Here is a 10,214-nt window from a genome sequence, read left to right as displayed (position 1 = left end):
TAGACTGTGTGACAGGGTTAGTGTGGAAGTGAGGGGGGAGAGTATGAGGGAGGTGTGTGTGACGGGGTTAGTGTGGAAGTGAGGGGGTAATGTTGAAGTGAGGGATGCAGTTGTTGCGGGAGGGGCTCCATCCCCACCCCAAGTGGCAGACCAATCAGAACAAAGTTCCGAGAGCAACAGAATTAGATTAGATTAGATTACAGTGTGGAAACAGGCCCTTCGGCCCAACAAGTCCACACCGACCCGCCAAAGCGAAACCCACCCATACCATACCATTTACCCCTTACCTAACACTACAGAGCACCCGGAGGAAACCCACGCAGACATGGGGAGAACGTGCAAACTCCACACAGTCAGTCGCCTGAGGCGGGAATTGAACCCGGGTCTCTGGCGCTGTGAGGTAGCAGTGCTAACCACTGTGCCACCGTGCCGCCCACGGTAAATCTCTGAGGACATTACCTTCCAATCACTGTGCATTTCTTATCTGCCTTTACTACTGACTGGTTCAATTGGGAGCAGGAGAGAGCCACTCTGTGATTGGAGAAGCAGCTGGGATTATAAATGGCTGCAGTTATTGGGATGGCAATTGGCCAAGTCGTAATCCGCAAGTTCAAAAAGCCTCAAGCAATAGGAACAGGAGTAGGCTGTTTGGCCTCTTGAGCCTGCTCTGTCATTCAATAGGATCATGGCTGATCCAACACTCCTCAGTCCACTGTCCTGCCTTGCCCCCATGACCCTCAATTCTGCAGCTGATCTGAATCTATCTCAGCCTTAAATATAAATAAAGACGCTGTCTCCACGGCCCCCTGTGGCAGGGAGTTCTAAAGACTAACAACCCTCCGAAAGAAGAAATTCCTCATCTCAGCCTGATCATACAGATGCTGCCTGAACTCTTACATATTTCCAGCAATTTCTGTTTTTCAAGCGCTGTTACAATTGATTCATTGGTAACTTTGTTTAAACTATATTTGATCTCAAGTAAATGGTGCACATCAAAATATTGTCATAATTGTGAATTTGATTACAAAATGACAAGACATAACTACATTGTCTGCAAAATTGTTCCATTCAAGTTATTTTAAGCGTTGGTTTGTACAGATATTTCAAAATCTTGCTTTGCCTTCACAGATTTAATTCTAATTATTGAGTTTGAGGTGAAGTTTAACGATTTTGTGAAGCATTGTTTTTCTGATTCTTTTGGCATTCATTTTAGGACAGCAACAAGATTCTGAGTAGCTGCAATATTGGAATAAAATCAATTGATTCTTCTCGCTAGCTCACACATCAGGTTATTAATTTCTTTTGTTACATGTACTGATAAACACAGAGCAGAACATGGCCCTTGGTATTGTCTGAATTGTCCTAGAAACTCTGAACTGTGGTACAGAACAGTTGAGCCGCATGTAATGTAAATGTTTCTGTTTTCCTGGAGCAGCTGCAGAACTTTTGTGACAATACTTGACTGGAATTCCACTTCCCCTTGTTTTTAGCTTGTCTCCATGGTGATGCATTCGTTTTGCCTCATGGTAAACTACTCTCTGGAAATATTTTCTACCATTAGAACCAACCGCAAACCTTCACCATTTCTGGCTAACCTGGACATTCAGTGCCCCCTTAGAACCCAACTTTCCATCCCAGCATTAACAACGCGAACAAACTGTGTCTGCATTTTTCTTTGAATTGGTGGGGCAAAGGGGTCTTCAGTAAAGACATTGTAGCAGTTGACACCGACCAGCAAGAGAAAGCTGTTCCTTCCGTAGTTAACTGGGAAGGCATTCAGCAGGGCAAAAGGAATTGGGAGAGTCACCTTGGTGAGTACTGTCTTGATAAAAATAACTAATGAAGACATTGATATGCACCAACTGAGTTCCAGGTTGAGGAGAAATACAAATTGATTAGTCTGATCTGTCCTTCAATGTTTATTTACCTGGTATTGGGAAGACAATTAGCCAGCGATTCCATTTAAAGAAAATAAAGGACAACAATCTTTGTTCAATCAATATCTTTGCATGCTCCTTTTTTCTGATTTTGACATTGGTCATGAACCTTTCCTTCAAGATGAACCCAAACAAAATTGTGCATTATCCCCAGTCGTAAAGGAAGAAACAGTTGCTTTGAATCATGTTCATTTAAACAGGAAACAGGAAGTAGAGCCACATGGATGATATACATCATAAGATTGGGGTAATTTATTTTGGTTTGTTTAACATCTTGCAGATTCTTTAAACAAAAGAAAAGAGAGAAAATTGATTGAACCAATGTTAATCTCACCTTTAATGTAACAAAACATTCAAAAGATATTTTCAAAGGGCAGGGAAGAAAGTGAAGTCATTCAGATGGCAGCCAAGATGTGGGAGAAGAGTTAGGGGAACAGGCTAAAGGCACAGTGAAGTGCAGAAGATAGGCTTTCCAGAGACGTTTAAGGTGGAAGTGTGTGACACAATTGAGAAAGCATGGGTCTGATGAGGAAGTCTCCGTGACATGTTGTGGAGTTCAAGAATGAAGTCTCCGTGACACATAAATAATAATTCAACCTATTACTATCTGCTTAGGCAAAGAGTGGGGCTGTCAGGCAGAGTATCTGGTATATCACTGTTCCATAACAGCACCATCATTGCTGCTAAGAAATGTATATTTACCTGCATTATCCTGTCATTGCCCTCTCCCTAAACAGGTTGCACATTGACTGAATTAAATTGCTAACAGTTCTACTGAAGCAGGTGCATGAAGGTCGAGAGGGGCAGAGTTTAAAGCCCCTGCTATCCCACCTAAGGTGAGCTTGGAGGCAGGGGAGAACCTAAGGGGCAGGAGGGTGGGTGCCATCTGGGGACTGTCCACTTCTGTCCTGATTCTCTGGGGTGAGAAGGGTCCTCAATGGCCTTCTGCCTTGATTTGATTTGATTTAGTTATTGTCATTTGTATTTTGTGAGAAAACACACAGTGAAAAGTGTTGTACAGTGTCGTGACTCTCCGCTTTAAAACACAGAAAACTAAACCAAAACATAGAATATAAATGCAGAAGAATAAAGAAATATGATCCACTTTACAGTGCTTCTTGTTATGTGCTCTAACATGGGTCTGGTGGCCAGGCATGAGGCCCCTGCACTGCGTCACCTTTGGCACCATTTTGCCTCCACCGATGCCCTCACCAGACCTCGCCAATGCAGACGCCACCGATGCCCCTGGGGACCGCATTGGCTCAAACTTGACTCCGCTGCCATGAGTTCGCTTCAGGCTCACTCTGTCGATGCATTCGCTGACCATCCCCAATGCCATCACCACATTTTGAGCCCTTCAACAAGAGGTAAGTAAAATAAGAATAAGAAGAAAGAAATGAAGAGCGGACGAGCCCCATGCTCAGAGGCCCTCCTCCACTGCCATCACTGCTGAGTAACCAGGGCTGCCTCATGTTTACCCATTGAACAAGATCAACACAACAGATTATCAGCATCAAAAAATTGTTGCTGGAAAAGCACAGCCAGTCAGGCAGGATCCGAGAAGCAGGGAGTCGCTGTTTCGAGCATAAAGGATGAAGAGCTTATACCCAAAACGTCGATTCTCCTGCTCCTCGGATGCTGCCTGACCAGCTGTGCTTTTCCAGCACCACACCTTTTGACTCTGATCTCTAGCATCTGCTGTGCTCACTTTCTCCACAATAGATTATCAGGCCATGATCACGTTACTGATTGTTGAGCCTTGCACATTAACTGATTATTGTTCCTACACAAAACAGTGACTATACCCCAAAAAGGAACTGCATTTGACTATGAAGTGCATTGGGACATCCTGAAATGATCCTTGAGTCAATATTACCTTTGGAGATAGTGATGGTGCACAGTCTTGCAGCTTTGCTTGAGATTTCGAGTTGTTGTCACTGCTTAGGTATTTTCCTACTCAACCCCCTCAGAGATGTTATTGCACAGCTCTGGAGTAAGCTTCACCAGCCTAGAGATAAGGACATTACCACTGGCACCACAGGACACTCTTGCCAGTACGTGCTATTTTTCTAAACAACCTGTTCAGAGATGTTATTATCCTCCTCTGGAGCAGGTGGAACTAGAACCAGAGGCTTCTGGTTCAAACTGATGATGAGCTTTTGAGGATGTGACCAAGAAGATAGTTGAGGGCAGAGCAGTAGATGTTGTTTGCATGGAAGAGAAAGTGAGGATTGCAGATGCTGGAAATCAGAGTTAAAACGTGTGGTGCTGGAAAAGCACAGCCGGTCGGGCAGCATCCGAGGGGTAGGAGAGTCGACATTGTGAGCATAAGCTCTTCAACGTCAACTCTCCTACTCCTCGGATGCTGCCTGGTTGTCTACATGGACTTTAGCAAGGCCTTGGACAGAGTTCAGCTTGGTAGATTGGTTAGTAAAGTTAGATCACATGGGATCCAGAGAGAGCTTGCCACTTGGATAGAAAGGTTGGCTTGAAGGTAGGGGACAGAATGTGGTAGTGGAGGGTTGTTTTTTGGACTGGAGGCCTGTAACCAATAGTTTTCTGCGAGATTCGGTGCTCTGTTCTGTTGTTTGTTATTTATATAAATGATATAGCTGAGAATATAGGAAGCATGGTGAGTAGGTTTGCAGATGAAACCAAAATTGGTGATATTGTGGACAGTGAAGAAGGTTATCTAAGATTATAATGGGATCTTGATCAACTATCTTCTGGATTAGTGGTGCTGGAAGAGCACAGCAATTCAGGCAGCATCCAAGGACAGGCAAAATCCGAGGACAGACAAAATCTACGTTTCAGGCAAAAGCCCTTCATCAGGAATAAAGCAACCTCTTGATCAACTATGCTAATGAGCTGAGGAGTAGCAGATAGAATTTAACTTAGCTAAATGTAAGGTGTTGCATTTTGGTAAGATGAATAAGTTACATGGTTAATGGTAGGACCTTGGGTAGTGTTGTTGAACAGAGGCACTTAAGAGTTCAGGTATATGGTTCCTTGAAAAAAGCATCACAGGTAGACAGGGTGGCGAAGAAGGCATTTGGCACACTTGCTTTCATTGCTCGGCCTATTGTGTATAAGAGTTGAGATGTCATGTTGTGGTTGTACAAGACATTGGTGAGGCCACTTCTGGAACACTGCGTATAGTTCTGGTTGCCCTGCAATAGGAAGGGTAGAAAGGATGCTGAAAAGATTTATAAGGATGTCATTGGGTTTGAGTTAACAGAGGAGTTTGGATAAGCTAGGATCTTTTTCCCTGGAGTGTAGGAGATTGATGGGTGACCTTATAGAGGTTCATAAAATCATGCATAGATAAGATGAATAGCAAAGGTCTTTTCCCGAGGGTAGGGAATTTCAAAAGTAGAGGGTGTAGGTTTAAGGTGAGAGGGAAAAGATTTAAAAGGGACTTGAGGGGCAACATTTTCACGCAGAGGGTGGTTTGTATGTGGGATGAACTGCCAGAGGAAGTGGTAGATGCAGGCACAATTCCAACATTTAAAAGACATTTGGACAGGCACACGAATAGAAAAGGTTTAAAGGAATATGGGCCAACGCAGGCAAGTGGGAGTAGTTCAGTTTGGGAAACTTGGTCAGCATTGACGAGTTGGACCAAAGGGTCTGTTTCCATGCTGTATGACTCTTTAACACTAAGATGCAGAGCTGTTTTTGCAGTTAGATGTCATGTAAATTAGTTTATTGTAAATGGAATGCACTATCATAAGAATATTTTCCGCATGATTCAAGCCCTCTGTTCAGGAGGCTCTCAGAGCATCAAACACATGCATTCATCTCCTTCACCCTCTTTCATTTTCAATAAACAGTCACACTACAGAGAGGTTATGTCAAGACTCATGAAGGGCTCTCCATGAACAAACATTAACAGATCCTTCAAAGACCATTATTGCTTAACCAGATGTTCCAATGGGCTGGCCAGGCTATCACACAAACATTGGAGCATTCCATTCAGACCAGCTGTGTACACAAACAAACAACTTTAAAAAATCTGAATCCATGGGGCCTCAGGGAAGCTTTGAATTTAACATCTGTTTGATCCTTGGACTAGAAGAGCAGGGCGAGAGAGAGAGATAGGAAACCAGATAACTATCATCAGAAGCAAGTGACATCTCGACTCGTTTGGAACATGGCAATTGTAATGTTCTTGCATTATCTGTGAGGAGGGTAATACAGTGGAAGGGATTGTCAAAGACTATTCTAAGCAGCACATTCTTGGCTTCCTAAGTTGCTGGGAAAGGGTAAGGTGTGTGAGATGAGCTAGTTTGTTCCAGTAGAGGGCTGCACCAGAGCAACAGCTTTCTCGTGCACTGCGACCATTCCAGGATTTGTCTCAGTTTCATCAGGATATTTTAGTTTATTCATGTTTTATTCCCCAAACAACCCTGAGTGGTGAGCTATCTACTTTGAACTGCTCTTGTCCACATGGCATAGGTGCACAAGAGGAGGTGATGGCCTAATAGTATTATCGCTGGACTATTAACCCAGAGATCTCAGTAATGATTTGAGTTTGAATCCTGCCATGGCAGATTATAGAATTTGGATTAAATTAAAAATCTAGAATGAAGAGTCAACATGGTACCAGTGTTACTTGTCAGAAAAATGCATCTGGTTCACTAATGTCCTTCAGGGAAAGAAACTGCCATTACCACTTAGTTTGGCCTTCATGTGACTCCAAACCCTCAGCAATGTGGTTGTCTGTTAACTACTCTCTGGGCAATTAGAGATGGCAATAAATGTTGGCCCTAGCCAGTGATGCCCAATTCCTGTTTACAAATAGAAAAAAACCTATATTGTTGTATGAACAGCATACCATGATTTTAATCAATGAAACAGCGAACAGTTTGTATGGCTTGGAGGGGACAGTATCACCTTGCCTCTCACACTCTTGTCTGAGGGTTGGTGAGTTGCTGCACAGATAGCACAAGCTGACCATTGGAGGTGAAAGGTGTGACTGTTTAAGGCAGTCAATGGGATGCCAATCCAGTTGACTGCTTTATCCTGGTTTAAACACAGAAAAAAAAAGATATTGACTTGAATACTGGCATATTCACTGGCATTGGAGGCAGTCCAGAGAAGGTTCACCTGGCTAATTCCAGATATGGAGAGATTGCCTTATGAGATAGATTAAGTAGGTTGTTGAATTGGAGGTACTTATTGGAGGTTAGAGGAATGAGAGGAGACCTTATTGAAACATACAGGATTCTTAGTGGATTTAACAAGGTAGGTGTGGAAAGGCTGTTTCCCTTTGTGGGAGAGTCTAGTGCCAGAGAGTATCATCTCAGAATACGAGTCACCCATTTAAGACACAGATGAGAAATTTCTTCTCTCAGAACTTGTGAATCTGTGGAATTCTTTCAGAAGGCTGTTGGGGTTGCATCATTGAGTATCTTCAAGGCTGAAATAGACATTTTTAATTAGTCAGGAAATTAAGGATTATGGGGAAAAGGCGAGAAAGTGGAGTTAAAGGCTGTCAGGTCAGCCATGATTTCGTTGAATGGTGAAGCAAACTTGATGGACTGAATAGCCTACTCCTGCTCCCCTGGTGAAAAAGAACAATCGCTGGGATTTTGGAAGGCACAGAGCAACAGAATTAAATGGATAACTCTGTAATAGAGCCAGAACAGGCATAATGGGCCCTTTTTGCAGCAGAGAGCGGCGGGAGCTGGGCGGAAGTGAAGTAGGAGCGCAGAGCTGGTTGGGAAGGTAAGTGATTGTTATTTGAGTGGAGCAGGAACCCGGGACACTACACGTGTAATGTCTCCCACCCTCCCTCCTCCTCTAACCTAAAAAAAAGGACTCAGTCGGCTGAACAGGTAAGCTACTTAGTGTTCTTGTTTTGGAGACTAAGTGTAGAGTTATGGCAGCGCAAGCAGTGGAATGTTCCTCCTGCAGGATGTTTGAGGTAGGGGTGACCTGCTCCTGCTGACTTCATCTGCAGGAAGTGCGGCCAGCTCAAGCTCCTCACAGACTGCGTGAGGGAACTGGAGCTGGAGTTGGATGAACTGAGGATTATTTGAGAGGCTGAGAGGGTGATAGATAGAAGCTACAGGGACATAGTTACGCCAGAGAACAGAGGTAGCTGGGTAACAGTTAGAGGTGGGAAGGGGAGGAAGCAGGCAGTGCAGGGATCCCCTGTGGTCGTTCCCCTCAACAATAAGAATACCGCTTTGGATACTGTTGGGGGGGATGGCCTAGCAGGGATAAGCTGCAGTGACCGGGTCTCTGGCACGAGGTCCGGCTCTGAGGCTCAGAAGGGAAAGGGGGAGAGGAGGAGAGCGCTAGTTATAGGAGACTCTATAGTTAGAGGGACAGACAGGCATTTCTGTGGACCAGGGCGAGACTCTCGGATGGTTGTTGCCTCCCGGGTGCCAGGGTCCGAGACATCTCGGACCGTGTCTTCAGAATCCTTAAGGGGGAGGGTGTGCAGCAAGAAGTCGTGGTGCACATTGGCACCAGCGACATAGGTAGGAAGAGGGGTGGGGAGGTCATTCAGGAGCTCAGGGAGTTAGGCTGGAAGCTAAAAGCTAGGACGGACAGAGTCGTCATCTCTGGGTTGTTGCCGGTGCCACGTGACAGTGAGGCAAGGAATAGGGAGAGAGTGCAGTTGAACACGTGGCTGCAAGGATGGTGTAGGAGGGAGGGCTTCAGGCATTTGGACAATTGGTCGAATCACGTCCAGTGCACGTGGGAATTGTACAAAAAGAAATGTGTGCACTTTAACTGGAGGGGTGCCAACATCCTGAAAGGAAGGTATGTTCGTGCAGATTTAAGCTAATGATACAGGAGGCTGGGAAGCAAAGCAGCAGATCAGAAACTGAGCAGAAAGTAAAGGTTTATCGTATAAACAGGCAGAGCCAGTTAAATGACCATGCTGAGGGAAGGAATCATAACAATTCTAAAAGTCTGAAAGTGGTCTCATCATTAAACTGTAAACTTTCCTATTTCTAAATGTGTTTCGTTTTAACGTATTTCAAGATTTATAATCCCTCCAGAAAAGGGTGATGTTGATGCAGAGGTTTGTTTTGTGATCCAGGTTCTCCGTTCCTCGTGCTTCAGTTTCGCAGTCTGTTCATTGAAATAATACACTGCTTTCCCATTCAACTCGCCAAAGTGCTCAAACACAGATACATTTTCCCAACTATGATCCAAAGACCAATATTTCGAAATATCAAAGAACAAAGAAAATTTACAGCTCAGGAACAGGCCCTTCGGCCCTCCAAACCTGAGCCAATCCAAATGTACTGTCTAAACTTGTTGCCCAATTCCTAAGTATCTGCATCACTCTGCTCCCCACGCATCATAAAATAATCTACTGTGCCTGCCTCTGCCACCTCTGCTGGCAACGTGTTCCAGACACCCACCATCCACCACCCAATGAAGCAATTGCCATGTGTATCCCCCTTAAACTTTTCAACTCTCACCTTGAAAGCGTGACCTCTCGTCATTGAATCCTTCACCCTGGGTAAAAGATTATCTCCATCTATCCTGTCGATATCCTTCATGATTTTGTAAACCTCAATCAGGACCCCTTCAATCTCCTTTCTTCTACTGAAAACAAACCTAACTTACTCAACCTCTCTTCACAGCTAACACCTTCCATATCGGGCAACATCCATTTAACCCTTCTCTGCAACCTCTCCGGTGGCTATTCCTCTATCAAAATTATTATCAAATTTTAGAACTGCTGAAAGGGATTGTCGCTCTGAGGAAAATGGCAGAGCATTCAATTGTTGGATATTTGGGATGATTCTCATGTTCGACAGCTTTAGAGAAGATTTAGAAGAATTATTACTACATTGTACTCTTCTTTCAGGGGCATCAACAGGAGATTCTGTGGCAGTGACCACAGATTTAGGATGGTTTGTTGCTTTCCCTGTGCTAGGATTAAGAACGTCTCGAAACATTTCAAGAACATTGTTAAAGGGGAGATTGAGCAGTCAAAAGTTATACTACATATTGGTAGGAATGATATTTTTAGGGAAAGATTAAAGCAGTACAGAGTGAATGCAAGAGGTGAGTTCGAAGATGAGAAATAAAACCTTAAAAGTAGTAATTTCTGGTTTACTCCCAATGCCAAACTGAACCGAGAGGGAGCAAAAGGCTAAAGGAGAAAAATCGATAGCTGAAGAGCTACTGTGTTGTTGAAGGATTTAGATTTTTGGGAGATTGGAATCTATTTTAAAATAGAAATGACCTGATCAGAAAGGTTTGGTCTAAGCTAAACTGGAAAGCAACCAATATCTTAGCAGG

At 43.9% G+C, this 10,214-nt stretch overlaps 1 long non-coding RNA gene across 1 annotated transcript in view; it reads left to right on the top strand.

The window, feature by feature from the left end:
• Nucleotides 1–1,406: 1,406 nt before the first annotated feature.
• The window catches only part of LOC122540308, a 59,215-nt gene continuing 50,407 nt past the window's right edge, over nt 1,407–10,214 (top strand). Inside the window, exons 1-2 of the long non-coding RNA XR_006309264.1 lie at nt 1,407–1,811; nt 2,675–2,773. This is a non-coding gene — a long non-coding RNA (uncharacterized LOC122540308). The remainder of the gene's footprint in view (nt 1,812–2,674; nt 2,774–10,214) is intronic.

The sequence above is a fragment of the Chiloscyllium plagiosum genome, chromosome 34 (assembly GCF_004010195.1).
Source record: "Chiloscyllium plagiosum isolate BGI_BamShark_2017 chromosome 34, ASM401019v2, whole genome shotgun sequence".
NCBI lineage: Eukaryota > Metazoa > Chordata > Chondrichthyes > Orectolobiformes > Hemiscylliidae > Chiloscyllium > Chiloscyllium plagiosum.
The sequence above is the reverse complement of the archived record's forward strand: the minus strand, read 5'-3'. Positions and strand labels throughout refer to the sequence as shown.